Below are 15039 nucleotides of genomic sequence, written 5' to 3' on the forward strand. Positions count from 1 at the left end.
GGGCAAACCCACCCGAGAAGCACACAGCACCCAGGTTCCTGCTGGAAACCCTGACCCTGGATCTAGTCTTGAGGAAACGTCAGACAAATCAAATAGGGTGACATGATGTGAGGCATCTGGCCTGGACTTTTCAAAAACGCCAATGGCATGAAAGGAAGGAAGAAAGAAAAGGTCTGGAGAACTATTCTAGGTTAAAGGAGATGCAAAAGGTGATGCTTGGCTGGATCCTGAGTAGGATGGGGAGGCTACGAAGGGCATTATTGAGACAATTGGACAAATTTGCATATGGAAAGTACATTAGATAACAGTATGACAATGTTAAATTTCCTAAGTGTCATCACCGTATACGGACGGTGTAGGGAAATGTCCTCATTCTGAAGAGATATTTGCTGAAATACTTAGGGAAGAATACAATGATGCCTGCAGCTAACTCTCCAATGGTTCAGAGATAAAGTAAATGTAGCAAAATTGAATCGAACAGAATGCCCAGCACAGGGCAGATCTCAGTCCTGGCGAGCCACTACCCCACCAGGCCTCGAGCTGCCTCAGCCCTGTCTCCTTTTCCTTCCACCCCCTCCCCTGAGCCGCCTTTCCCAGAGGAGGTGGCCACAGGGGAGGCTCTGGGAGAACGGCAGGAATCAGGCCACAAGCCGTCTCCCTGATATTCAAGGCTTCCCCAGACTCATGCTCCAAACAGCCTCATTCCACCTCTGCCCACACGCCCTGGACCCTCATTCGTTACAGACACACGTGGGCCATCCCCCTCCTCCAATCTGCTCACACAGTTCCCTTAGCCTACAAAGCCACCCTTCCCTTTCCTGTCAGTAAAATCCAACTTACCCTTCAAAGAAAGCCCACTTATGTGCTCAAAGGCCTACCTCTTTCCCAACCCAAGGAAGAAGCGTGCTTTCCTGGAATGGCTCCCCTTGGGCTGTTATCCCACTCTGCGATGCCCAAGTCGATCGGTCACCTCCATGAGCCTGGGAGCTCCAGTTCGCAGGGACCAGGATGCAACCACCCCTGTGTCTCCAGGACATATCGAGGGCCTGATCCATAGGAGACACTCTCCATGTGTTTACTGCCAAAGGATTAGGTGCCAGTACGGATCTGCTGCCATTTTGGAGACTAGTTAAATACACGTTGGTATGTTCATATAATAGAATACTATGCCGGTATCAAAAGAATGACTTGGATTGGTATGGAATAATCCAAGTTATAATAATAAGTGAATGCAGTGAGCTACTTACTATTTGTGTAAGAAAAAAAGCATGTATACTTGTAGTAGCAAAGGTTGCCTCAAGAGGGGGGCAGCGGGGGCTAGGGGGACGGGGAGGGAGTGAGAGTTTTTGAGTTTGTGCCTTGCATATGTGAACCTATTTAACAAATCTACATGATTTAGATTTATAATAGAGCACCCACTCTTTGGGGGAGGTTCAGGGAACCCCAGAAGTTGGGTGCTGAGGAAAGAGGGGAGAAGCAGGTGAGCACTGCCCCCGGTGGAGGAGGAGTCTGGACTGCTTGCCTGCGGCTCTTGCTGGAGGACCGTGACCTTGAGTCCTGAGCCAGCAGAGGCGGGCAGCAGCCTCCCAGAATCCTCAGCGCCATAGGCACCTCTCACTTATTCGAGTGCCATCCTCTGGGCCCTGCAGCATCTTATGCCATGACTTCACTGGAAATGTCCTGCCTCCATTTTCACGTGTGGAGTCCTACGCCCACCCAATTCCTTCTCTGGCCCAGTGTTCCCCTAAGGCCCCCGTCAGAGTCCTCCCTCTCGCCATCTTGCTCCCCGACGTCCTCAGTGTTTGCTCCGAAGTCCTCAGAGCTGAGCGGGCCCAACTGAGAAGGAAAAGGAGGGAAGGGCATCTAGAGATTTTGGCCCTGCTGGCCTTTCTCAGGCCCAAGGCTTCCTGCTGCCCAAGCCCTTTGCTTGTTCGTGTGTTGGGACAAAGGGCTGCCCACCCCAAGCCCACACTCCCCTTTCGCTACCGGGAAGCAGTGGGAATTTCATGCCTCCTGGGACGCCTTTGCACGGGGAAGGGACTGGAACGTGTATATAATAGGATGCATGGTTAAAGGAAAGTTATTCTGCCATTTGTTAAAATGGTTAAAGCAGGTAAGGAAGACTTTATTCAGGACTATTGCTATAGGTGTCAAGACTATCACAGTAGCGGGGAGAGATGAGGCTCAACATTGGGTACAGCAAAGACAGCCAGGGTTTATAGCCAACAAGCAGAATGAGGGGTCAGTGGATGGAAAATTACCAAGAGGAGACATCAAGGGGAGGGGCGATTCTTACTAAGCCAACTTAACAGGACTCTTGCTGAAGGCAGGCCAGGGTGATCAGATACCAAGCGTGGAGGAGCCTCACTAAACTGATTTAGCAGGATTCTTGCTAAAATTGGGTGAGGTAGGCCAAAGACAAGGCCCAAGGACAAGGCCTAGTTGAAAAGAGGGCTCAGAGGAGCTTGTCTGAAGTTTGGTCAAGGAGAGAGTCTTTGTCACATATTATAGGATCTGGGGAAAATTCCCCTTTTTACAGCTGAGGAATGGAGGCCCAGAGCAGTCATTTGCCTGGGGTCTGCTTTAATCCCCCTCACCCCCAGGAAGCTCAGCCCCAAGACTCCTGCTGCATCTGCCCCTGGCCCACAAGCTGTGGGTGAAAGGGCCTGAGCTCCAGCCCCGCTGTGACTGCCGACTCATTGCTGTGTGACCCTGGTTTAGTCTGGCCCATCTCTGGGCCTCGCAATGGGACCCAAGAACAAAGCCACCAGAGTCCTCTGGCCAAGCCATGGGAGCTCAGGGGAGCCGGGTGGTCCAGGCCTAGGACAGGCAAGGCAATAATTAGCTGAGAGCTCCTCTGGAATGTTAAGTACCCAGCCCTGGAATGCAGCTCCCGCTGGCTGCAAATACCCCCCACCATCAGACAGGCCCTGCAGTGAAGATAAAAATCAGGGTGGGCAGGCACTGGGGACCCTGTCTTGGGAGCCCTCCCCTACATTTCTCTGGCCTCTCCCAGGGTCTCCTCCATTTGGAATTCCCTCCATCTTAGGGCTCGCTTGGAACAAGCCTTTGCAGATGTGGTAGGGGCTTCTAAGATGACCCCTGCCTCCTAGATCAGTATAATCCCCTCTCCTTCAGTGTGGGCTAGACCTAGTGACCGCTCCTGACAAACGGAGGACAGCAAAGTGATGGAATGTCACTTCTGATATTAGGTTACAAAAGGACCACGCCTTTCATCTGGGGCATGCTTTTGCTCTCTCTGAGGGAAGCCAGCTGCCAAGTTGTGAGCTGCCCAACAGAGAGGCCCATGCAGCAGGGCTCCGGCCAACAGCCAGCGGGACCAGCGAGGCCAGCAAGGAACTGAGGTCTGCAGTCCAGCAACCCACGAGGCACCAAATCCTGCCAATAAGCACGTGAGTGAGCTTGGATGTGGAGCCATCCCCACGTGAGCTCAGATGACTGCAGGCCTGGCTGACAGCTTGACTGCAGCCTGTGACAGACCACGAGGCAGAGGGCCAGCTAGGCTCTGCCCAGACTCCTGACCCACAGAAACTGACTTGCCCAAGGTCACAGAGCCTGGGACTGCCAGGTCCAGGATTGGAACCAAGGTTTTCCAACTCTCAGCCCAGTGTGCAGGGCCCCAGCCCAGTGTTCAGGGCCCTAGACCAGTGGTTCTCAAACTTTAGTTTGCATCAGAATCATCTGGAGGGCTTGTGAAAACCAAGAGCTGGGCCCCATCCTTGGGGTTTCTGATTCTGTAGGCCTGGGTGGGGCCTGAGAATCTGCATTTCTGACAAGTTTCAGGTGGTGCTGATGTGGCTGGCAGAGGACCACACTTTGAGAACCAGTGCTCTAGACTCTCTGTCTCCCACATCACTCTCCTGATGGGCCCCCAAAGCACAGACCAAGGGCAATTTGCCACGTCCCGAATGCCTGTCTAGGCACCATTTCCTCTGAGGGAGTGGGGTGTGGTTGAAAGAACCACAGAGGGCAGTGCCCTGTCTTGTTCATCTTTGCAACTGTTTCTGACCCATAAAACCCACAGATACACGTGACATTCCACAATTTTATAAGGTTACATTTTGGGAAAAAATTAATTTCTTTTTATCAAAACCATACCAAAAATATTTTATTTTGTTCAGATGATCAAATATTATATGCAGAAATCGTTTTGTTAAGGAAACTACCAATGGGACCTCAATAGGAAGTGAAATAATTCTCTCTCTGCTGTAATGTTTTCCATGTTTTGCCACTAGGGGCTGGCTTTATCCATCATTGTATTTTACCTTTTGGGCACTAAACCTTCTTAAAGCTGTTGCTTTGGATACTAGGTCATTGGTAGATCTGTTGATATAGATATAGATTCATATGTGGATGTGGATTCAAATACAGATACAGCTGCAGATATAGATACAGATGAAGATGTAGCAGTGATGTTCCCTGAGGAGAAAGGACATGCTCCCTCCCTCTGCCCAGAATGGGGATGGGGGGGGCAGCCAACTTGGACACATCAAGACGGCAGAGCAATAAGGTGGAAGGGGCCTGGATGCCTGGACAAGCTCGGGGACTAGGATCACCATTTCCGTCCTGGACAATCTACCCCTAGGTCATCATAGGAGAGAGAAGTAAACTCCACTCTGCCGTGGCTCTAATACATCATATGCACGTGTCCCCCCAGCAGCCCACAAGCTCCTTGAGAGTAGGGCTAGAACCCCTGTCTTTCTTCCTACGGCTCTCAGAACAGGGCCTAGCACAGTTCAGTTCTGGTTCTGCCCCTTAGTAGCAGGCAACCCGGGGCAAATGACCTCCCTGGCCTCTTCTACAAAATGAGGCTAAAAAACATTCTCATAAGATTCTCATCAAGCTTAGTGAGATGATGTGCATAAAACACTTAGCCCTGTACGCCTAATAGGACCTAAATAAATGGTGGATATTATCAGCAGTAAGTTTTCAGAAATCGGATCCTGTCCCCTCCCACCCTGCTTTAAAACCCGACTTCCCTTAAGATAACATCTAACCTCCCTACCATGGCCCTAAGACCTTCTATGCTTCAATCCTGACCACCTCCCTAGTCTTATCACTCATACCGTGAACTCTACAGCCAGATAGAGTTGCTCTGGCATCCCGTCTTTTCCAGGGACTTGTCCAAAGGTCAGAGTAAAAGGTGAGAAATGGAAAGAAAAAAAAAAAAAAAAAAGTGAGAAACGTACCAAGTCCAAATGACCCTTGAAAATCCCTTAAACTGCACATAGGTACAGTATCCAGACGTAGTACCTCTCAGTGAGGCAAGTCCAGAACAGGTTTCCTCCAGTGTAGAAACAGGGGGCTATATCTTCAGTTGAGCCCCAGATAAAGTAGCTGGCTTGTGTTTAGGGGCCTCATGAGACCAAAAGTATGTGTCTTTCATCAGTATCACATTCAGAATGAAGCGTTCATTGGTTCTTCTCTCCTGTACTCCCAGTCCTTGTAACATGCACTGCCTCTTACGTCCAAGCCTTTGCACATGCTGTTCCTTTCGCCACCAACCCCCCCACCCTCCCTGCCTCCCCCTCCACTTGGCCTGGCCCATCCGCATTCCTCCTTCAGGCCTCTGTGCAGGTGCCACTTCCTCAGGGAAGCTTTTCCTAACTTCCATCCCCTGAAACTCCTCTGTCCTGTGCAGCAGGCCTCCCACTATACAGTCAGCCCTCCCTCATCCATGGCGTCTGCCTCTGCAATTCAATCAACGCTGTATGGAAAATATTCAGAAAAAAACTCCAGAAAGCTCTAAAAAGCAAAACTTGAATTTGCTGTTGGCCCGGCAACTATTTACATAGCATTTACATTGCATTTACAACTATTTACATGGCGTTGTATTAGGTATTATAAGTAGTCTAGAGATGATTTAAAGTACACTGGAGGACGTGCGTTTGTTATTTTGGAACTACTACCCCATCTTATATAAGGGACTTGAGCACCCCTGGATTTCGGTATCAACAGGGGTCCTGGAACCAATCCCCGCAGCCCTCACACGGGAGCGATGACTGTATATTTTTGCGTGGTTGCCTGTGGGTCTTTTCTAAGAAGTCTTTCCTTCTCTTTCGTTCAGTGCTCGGTCCCCAGCGCCTAGCACAGAATTTGGCGCACAGGCGATGCCCGATAAATGCTCACGGAATGAATGGGCCCATGAGGAAACGGGTGGCAGTAGTCTGGGATGCCTTTGCCTCCATCAGCCAGCATCCTGGGGAGGGCAGGAAGGGGGAAGGGAGCACTGCGGGGGCCTCTCCTTCCCCATCATCCTCCCAGACCCTTTCCCTGCCCAACAGGGCGCCACTGGCCTGTCCCACACCCTCTCTGCCGCCTGCCCAGTGACCTAATTATTGTTTTTTCTTCCAGCCCCGCGGAGGGGAAAACAGAAATTCCTGGTGGATGACACAGGCCCGGCGGCCGCCTGAGAGCCGAGCACGGGACCGGCTGGGCCGGCTTCGCCCGCCCTGAACCCACCGCCTGCCCCGCCACCAGGGCCGCGGGAACCCGTCATCAGCCTAAGTACAGAGCGGGCGGCCGGGCGGGCGGCCGGGAAATTGCCGGTTCCCACTGACCCGCGGGGCCTGCGGGCGCCCCGAGTCTGGGGGCCCGGGGCGGGCGGGCCGGGGGACCCCGGGGGGCAAGAGCGCCCGGGCTGGGTTGGCCCGTCCTCACTACCCTCCGCCTGGCAGGCCCGCGGAAGGGGAAGGAGCGGGGGTTCGCAGGGGCCGCGCTCGGGCAGCTGGGGTGGCAGGGGGCGGCGGGAGGCGCCAGCGCGGGGGTGGGAGGGGAGGAATTTGAGCGGCTCGGCCCAGGGTGCGGCCCCGGCGCGAGGCCAGGGCCCTGCGGCGCACAGCACAGCCCAGAGTGCTCTGCGAGGGCTGGGGGGCCTTCAGCACCCCTTCCCCTTTCTGGGCGCCGCCCCCACTCTTACAAGGAACATTGGGCTCGGAGCCAGACTCGTGGGGTCGCGCATCCCCACCCCAACGGGCTGCTTCATCTGCCATGTGCCATCTTTCCATCCGTGGGCCCTTGATGCTGGAGGGAACCTCAGTTTCCCCATCTGTGAAATGGGTTACCATCTAGGGATGACTGAGATGTGCGCGGGTTCACTCTCCTCTATGCCCAGCAGATAAGAGATGCTCCATTTTTCTTTCAGTTATTAAGGGAAAAGGCACTCAGTCTCTCATGCCTTCCCTCAGCAAATACCGATTGAACACCTACTCGGTGCTGTGTTAGGCTTTGGGTTATAGTGATGAACAAGACAGATAAAATCGTACATTCTCAGAGGAGACAAACAACAAGCAAACAATAAATGAATATTCACATCAGATAAGATAGTGCTTCAGATGGTGATAGGTGTTACTATAATGGGCTAAGGAGAGTGGGAGGAGTTGTTCAATTTAGACTCAGTGGTCCTAGAAGGAAGGTCTTCTTGGTCAAGTGCCCTTTGAGCTGAGATCTGAGTGAAGTGTGGGAGTGAGCAAGGCAGTTACCTAGGGGAAGGCTTTTTGGATAAAGCAGACAGCAGGTGCAAAGGCCCTGGCTCCCCTACCCACCTCTTGTTGGGTAGATTCTACCCAACCTTGTTGGCAGAACCCATCTCTCAGGTTCCTGGGCTTCTGAAGCACAAAATACTCCCCTTTCTACCTCAGTCCATGGGAAGGAAGCATGGAGAGCAGATGTGAAGTCAGACCTGGTTTTAAATCCTGGCCCTGCTACTCCCAGCTTTGTGACCTTACGTAAGTCACTTAACCTCTCTGAGTGGTAGTTCTTCCATCTGTCAAATGGGGAGAATAATGGCATGTTTCTTACAGGCTTGTGTGTGGTGTCAGTGAGGTAACACTGACACGCGGCAAGCCCAGACTTGGGCGTATGTATGTGCTCGAATGAATGGTCTGTGGGATCCCTAGGAAGACCTCTGTTTTCTTCATCTGAAAATTAGGTCTCTCTCTGACTTAGAGTGAAAAGTTTGGGCTAAACTTTTCCTGGTCTTGGTGGTGATGGGGAGACGTGGTAGAATTGTGAGCAGCTTGGGCAAACTCTCGGAGACAGTTCGTAGCTGTGGTCTGGTGTTGGTCACCCTCTGGGACTCAGAGCCCTGTTTACAGAGAGAGAAGCAGAACACAGCTCCCCCACTCACCTGCCCAGATTATCCAAAGCCCAGCCAGGCATTCAGTGGAGTTCAGAGAGGAAACGTCTAGCAAGCCCAGGTCAGAGCAAAGGTGTAACACTGGCAAAGTTCATATTTTATGTCATCAACCTCTTCCTTGGCTCCGTCTCCCTATATCCCTGGATAAACTTGTCCTTCCTTGGGAAAGAACAGGAGGTCAGTCATACCTGAGGGAGGATTTCAGTCTTTGGAGATAGTTCTGCCACAGTCCTGCATTTGACACATGGGACTCTGAAGCCCAGAGAGGGCAGGACTTTGCCAGAGAATACACAGCAGTCCTGAGGTATGAGAATTCATGCCAGCAGACCTTTGATCTAGGGCTGTTTCCTCACTGTACTTCATGGCCAAATTCCACCCATTTTATAGAAGGAAGAAATGAGGCCCAGGGTTGTAATGTGAATCAGCAAAGGCTTCCCAGACCAGCAAGTGGCAGTAGGGAATGAAGAATGTATTCTAGGCAGGGGTGGAAGGAGCTGGGAACCTTCCTGGACCCCTCAAGTCATTCATTCCCAGGCCCATCTTTTTTGAAGATGATCTCTAAGACCCCCTAAGGGAAAAGTCATTTGGGGGGATCTGTGACCACTGGCTCCCTCTTCTTACCCAGGAATCCTAAACTCCCCCATCCTGAAGGGCCAGCCCAACAGGTACCCAAGTGCACATTGGTGCCCTTGTCCATCTGGCTCCACTGAGAGCCGGCTGTGATGGCTGAGTTGCTGTAGTGCCTGGAGGCCACCAGGGCACCACCTCACCCCAGCCAATGGCTCTAGACCAACGCCCTGGCCTGCGGGAGCTTTATCTCAGAACATGAACATGGCAGCCGGATCTGGCACCAAAAGCCCCTCGTGGCCTGCGACTTGCCACCAGCTGCTCCTGGGGGTTGCTTTTCATTCATTCATTCATTCATTCAACAAGTATTTCTGGAGGGCCTATCAGGCGCCAGGCACTGTGCCACATATTGAAGGTGGAGCGGCACACAAGATTGTGAGGCCTGGCCCTCCGGAGGTCACATGCTAGCGTAGGGGACAGGCAATAAACAAATACACACAAAATATTAGGTCGGATGGAGGGGACAGCGTGTGATAGGGCTGCTCTTTTCAACTGGGAAATGAAGCAGAGGCCCAAAGAAGTGGGGGAGGGGCCACGTGGCTGTCTGAGGCAGGAACAGTTCTGAAAGTGGGAGCTGAAGGTGGAAAGGCCAGTGAGGCGAGACCCCGGCTGGCACTTTCAGGGTGTAGCAAGGAAGGCAGTGTGGCTGGAATGAGTGGGAAGGGAGAGGGAGGGTATGAGACCGGCGAGTGGAGGGGCCAGACCCTGCGTGTTCTTTACAGCTCTGAGTTGCTGTGCTTATTCTGTGTCTGCCTGGGAGTGGAGCTGTGCCCTCCCAAGGCGGCTTGGACATGCCAGGAGCCGATTACAGAGCAGGCTATCGGAGTCACCCCTTTGCTTCCCCTCTCTTTTGGCTCCCTCCACCCTTGCACCCCCTTCACCTGTTCTAAAAAGCAGGATTAGAGAGAATTTGGAGTCAGAAATCTCTGGATTCCAGACCAGGCTCCATGACTTAGTAATTGTGTGAGCTTGGTGAGTGATTTAAACTCTCTGACCCTTGGCCTCTATGTCTGTAAAATGGGGCTGAACATACCTACTGCCTAAATAGCTATGAAAGCTAAGCGTCCACCCACCCCTGACCCTGTGGGTGTGCTCCTAGGTACTTAACCGAGGGAGGTAAATGTGCATGTCCAAAAAGGCACGGGCAGGGCGATCCTGGGGGTTGGTCACAATAGCCCCGAAATGGAATCAACTCTGGCGTCCATCAGCAGAAGAATGGCTAAATGAGGCGTGGTATCGCCCTGCAACGGAATAATACTCAACAACATAAAGAAACTGCGGAGAGACGGATGCAACAACATGAATGAATCTGACATGCTGTTGAGTGAAAGAAGCCAGGCGCAAAGAATAGGTACGTGTTACTCCATTAATAAGAAGCTCAAGAACAGGTAAAGCTAATCTATGGTGAGAGAGGCTAAGATAGCGGTTATCCTTAGGGGTTGCGGACTGGAAGGGGGCTTGAGAGAATCTTCTGGCGTGTTGGAACTGTTTTTTGTCTTGATCTGGTTGTCACACAGGTTGATACGCATGTCAGAGTTCATTGAACTTGAGCTCCATGAACGATTTGAGATTCATGTGCATCGTGCTTTGTATATTTCAATGAAAAGGTAAAAAGAGAAAAGTGCACTACCTGGAAAGCTGGTGAAGAGTAAATGAGATGGAGAATGTAGTTGTGCGTGTCTCAGAATCGGCACCTGCGGACATTCCCTGCTTCCCAGTGCCACTCTGAGGGGCAAGGACTGCCTTCCAGCACCCGTGTCCTGTCATGGACCAAGCATTAGCTAGGCTCAGATGGTGCCGTGCTGTTAGAATTGAGGGATGGAAGGGGACTGGGTCTTTTTTTTCTGTTGCTTTGCTTTGTGATGAGAAGATTATAGTCTTTATCATTAAATGTGGTAACTCGCTGGTGCTCAGGTCCCCAGGACTGGTGTGCAGTGGAGACCCTGAAGTGGGGAGCGTTCCGCTTTCCTGGTCGGGGGCCGATGAGATGGCATTGAGAGCATCCCCTCTATTTGCAGATGGGCAAGATTCCCCAGAGAGAGCCTTGAGGACCCCGGGTTCACCCAGCAATGGAGTGACAGAGCCCCACCCTCACCTCTCATTGGCCCACATCCAAAATGCCCTCAGGATCAACTGGCTGGGGACAACTGTATCACTTCCATCCTTCCACCCTGTCCCGAGGTCACTGTCCCAAGCCCAGGGAGGGGAGTGACATCCCCAAGGCCACACAGGAAGTCTGCAGCAGAGCCAGGCAAGGCCATGGGCAGAGGGGAGAGTGAGAGGCTGAAGGCTTGGGCCACCAACCAACCTTCTCCCTTATGCCCGGGGGGACACGGCCCCTCCTGAGCAGAGGCTGGGGGTGTGTTCCTTCTGCTCTGAAGAGGGAGTGCATCTATAGTATTCATGCGGGGAGTACTTGGCATGAGGGGGGCTTCTCTGCCAGGTACTGTGGAGGGTGAACCCCAGCCCCGCAGCCCTTCCTATCTTGGGGCCACGATCCAGGGTCCACCTCCCCTTGGTGCCACTCCTTTGCCTGCTTCCAGCAGAAATGTCACAGACTGGCCCTGTTTTCAACCTGCATGAACTTGGTCTGACACAGGCACCGCGGTAGGTGTGAGGCGGGGGCAGCTGGAGGGAGATTCCAGAGATGAGTGACCCAGCCCAGGACCAGCCCGGGACTCATCTCTCACTTCTCACCTGCCTCCAAGTGTCAGTTTCAGTGTCACCTCCTCAGAAGGGCCTTCCCTCCCTGACCTTATGTCCCGCTTCCCGCCCTCTCTCACAGCCCGTTCTGCTTCTTCACCACCCTTGTCACTCACCTGTAGTTCTCTCTTCAGAGGTCTGTCTCGCCCCACAGGACTGTAGGCTCGTCCAGGGCAGGAGCTGGGTCTGTCTCATTCACCGCTAGGCCCCTGTGCCTGGCACATACGTGTAACAGTAGATGTTTGAGGGAAGGATAAATGAATGCACGAGGAAGAACTGCCGTGGCAGGGATGTAGACACCAGGGGAGGGAGTGCCAGGGAAGGAAGGGTTTGTTCTGGGGTGTGTGTGTGTGTGTGTGTGTGTGTGTGGTGGGGGGGCCACCTGGGCTGAGCTGTGTGACTGCAGGGGTTTCAGAGGGAGCTGCCATAGGTGGGGGAGGGCAGGAGGCCTCTCCTGCAACCTCTGGAACTCAGGTCCTTCCTTTATGAGCCAGAGGCCCCCTGCGAAGCTATGCCGAGTCCCTGCATCCGGGAGAGGCAGCGCCTGGGTCCACAGATGCAGGAAACCTGGGTCCCCTCCCTCCACAGCACTCCAAACAAGCGGAGCTGGAGAGACATTCCTCCCCCTGGGGGCGGGGGGGAGGCAGCCCAGGCCTTCTCCCCCTGGACACACTGGCCCTTGGACAGGGACTCCTCCCTTGGGGCTTCTCTCCCTGGGAGGCCTTCGAGGGCCCCTAGCCCAATCCTCAGAGAGGGCCAGAGGCCTGCCCTGGGTCACACAGGGAGGAGAAGCCGAGCTGAGACTCACTTCCGGCCTGGGGTCTCCAGCTCCCACCGTCTATGTTGTGTAAGGGTCTCATTCAGCTTGGTCAGCACAGAGCAGGCAGCTCTCTGCAGTCAAACTGGGAGCCCAGTGTCCCCACGCAGTCTCGGGGAGCAGGGCTGCTGCCGTCGGGGGGCATCTTCTCTGGCAGTGCCCCCAGCCCATACCTGCTCACCTGCACCATGCTCAGGATGCAGTGAGGGCTGACTTCAGAAATGCCTGTTCTCTGGGCCTTGTCTTCTGACCCCCAGGGCGGGACCTGTGCCTCCTCCACCAGATCCAAGACTCAAGGTCCCAATTCTCTGGCCCTTTGGCAGTGAGTCTCACCCAAGGCTGGCTAGCACCCCCTCACATACCTCCTACTCCAGGCCAGACCCCTCTATAGGCTGGGGGTGCAGGCCTGGGTCAGGTCAGGGTGGGGTAGATCTTCCAGCGCCCTCTTCCTGGAAGCTCCTATACTCGTGGGCCATGTCTTATTTGTTCCTGTGCCCCCTGCACCCATCCTAGAGCCCGGCATAGAGTGGGCTCATGTGACATGAAAAAGGTGACTCGGGATGTCATTTGAGGGGTTCTAGGAAGAGATTCCAGGCTCCCCCAATGCCCCTCCCCCAACTCCCCAGGAGCCACAGTCTGGAATTCCACTGAGAGAGGCGCATGGCTTGACATTCTCTTCATGGGAGTAAATGAGAAGATTATTCTGCTCCTGGGCCCAAAGGCCTCAGGAAATTCTGAGAGCCAGACTGAAGATACGGGCGGGGAGGGGTCTGCCAGCCTGGAAGAGAAGGGCTGAGACCCCAGGGAGGGGCGGACCTGTGGAGACAGGCCTGGGCGGCAGGGGCCCTTGGGGCTGGCGGGAACAGCAGGGCCCGTCTGGGAGGGAGCCTCTGACAGACGCTTTATCAGGCCCTGTCGCCGGCGTTATCTGTGGCTTCTCAGCAAAGAAGGAGCCACAGTCCTCAGCCACCCTCAGACCACTCCAGGCCTGGAACAAAGCAGCCGAGTCAGCTGGCAGCCCCATGGCTCCACTGTTAGACCGTGGGTTCTGCAGCCCTGGGGCCCACGTGGGGTGTTCAGGCGGGTGGCTGACCCGGCCTGGCGACGGCCCGTCTACTGGGACTCCCCCGCCAAGTACCGGCTGCCACAGGGACCCCCTCCCTGGAGCCTGTCTGCAGAATGGGGATGGGGCACCGGGTCACCCCAGCCCCTGCAGGGCCCGGCTGAAATGTCAGCCACAAAGGACGGGACACAGAGGGGCCTGTCCAGGAACAAGGGCCAAGTGTTGGCATGGGATGATGGCCGGGGCTGAGCTGGTCAAATGTTTACTTGGAACGGTTCAAGTGGACACCCTCCGGCCACGGGGGCAGCTGGCGTCTGGCACGGGGCCCTTCTACCCACCACCACAGGGCACTGCAAGAGTTCAGACCCATCCCAGATGGGCTCGAATCCCAAAGCACCCAGAGGGGGCTGACAGCACCTCCCCATCCCTACCCACTGTTGGGGAGAGAAAGAGCTGGGAGGGCAGATTCAACCTCCCTTATTCTGGAAGCACCCGCTTCTCTGGCCTCCTGCAGGGCTGCCGTGAATGGTTGGGCAGGTTGTGCTCTGCAACAGGACACCTTTGCCACTGAAGCAAGTGGACCTGAAATCCTTGCAACTGGGCGAGGAGCTGCATCAGCCCAGAGGGTGCTTTTTTGCAACTGTCTGCTAGGAGGGGGCACCTTTGTGTGCCGAGCGTTGTGGACATTAAGATGACAACATGGCTCTTTTGGTAGGACTAGCTCATAGTCGGTTACAGATGGGGTCGCCTGATATAACACAGGATGCCCAGTTGGAATTGAATTTCAGGTAAACAACAAATACTTTTGTAAAGGTATAATTGTGTCCCATGCCATATTGTAATGTCTGAACGTAATGGGTGAATAAAGTCTGGTCAAATCAGACTTCCCCCCAAATCCCCCTCAGCACATAGGGTTCTAGGGGTCATGAAGGAGGCTGTGGGAGGCTGAAGAGAGGCCAGTGTGGCTGGAGAGGAGCCTGAGAGGTAACAGGGGCGAGGTGGCGTGGACTTGGAGGCTGGGGTTCCCTGAGACGAGGACACAGGAGGGTTGGAGCAGGGGACTCACGTTGTAACAGGCTCCCTCTGGTGGTGGTGTTGAGAATCGTCTGGAGGGGCCCGGCCGATGCAGGCTGACCTGTGAGGTGATTGCAGCCATCCAGGCCAGATGACCAGGGCAGTGGTCGTGAAGCTGGAGACAGATGGCTGATTCTGGACACAGGAACTTTTTGTTACGGAAAACATCAAACATGTACAGAAGTAGTAAGAATAGTACAAGGAATGATACAAGGATGTCCCCATCACCCACTTTAACCATTATCAGCTCACAGCCAATTTTGTTCATGCAAACCTTTCACCCCTCTTGACAACTGGATTATTTTGAAACAAATCCCAGATATCATATTATTTCATCCATAAATATGTCAGTGTATATCACTGAAAGATAAGGCCTGGATATATTTGGAGGCAGGAGCCACCAGGAATTTGCCCCAAGACCTCAAGCAGCTATTAAGAGACAGGAGACCCCTGACCTCATGAAACCCATTGCTGTGCAGTTAGTTCCCCGGTCTTAAGACCACCTCTCCTAAAGCTTTCTCATGTTTTCCTCCTCAGGCATCCTGTCTCCCATCCTCCTGTCTGCGTGCACTCCTAGCATGATGTTCCTTAGGCTGG

At 53.8% G+C, this 15039-nt stretch overlaps 1 pseudogene across 1 annotated transcript in view; it reads left to right on the forward strand.

Annotated features, from left to right (window-relative positions):
* Nucleotides 1-3048: 3048 nt before the first annotated feature.
* Nucleotides 3049-15039, forward strand: part of LOC309653675 (golgin subfamily A member 7-like) — a 48723-nt pseudogene continuing 36732 nt past the window's right edge. Inside the window, exons 1-3 of the transcript XR_014268847.1 lie at nucleotides 3049-3413; nucleotides 6376-6528; nucleotides 7662-10136. The product of XR_014268847.1 is annotated as a golgin subfamily A member 7-like (transcript). The remainder of the gene's footprint in view (nucleotides 3414-6375; nucleotides 6529-7661; nucleotides 10137-15039) is intronic.

Source organism: Balaenoptera physalus, assembly GCF_965194825.1.
Source record: "Balaenoptera physalus genome assembly, chromosome: 2".
Classification (NCBI taxonomy): Eukaryota; Metazoa; Chordata; class Mammalia; order Artiodactyla; family Balaenopteridae; genus Balaenoptera; species Balaenoptera physalus.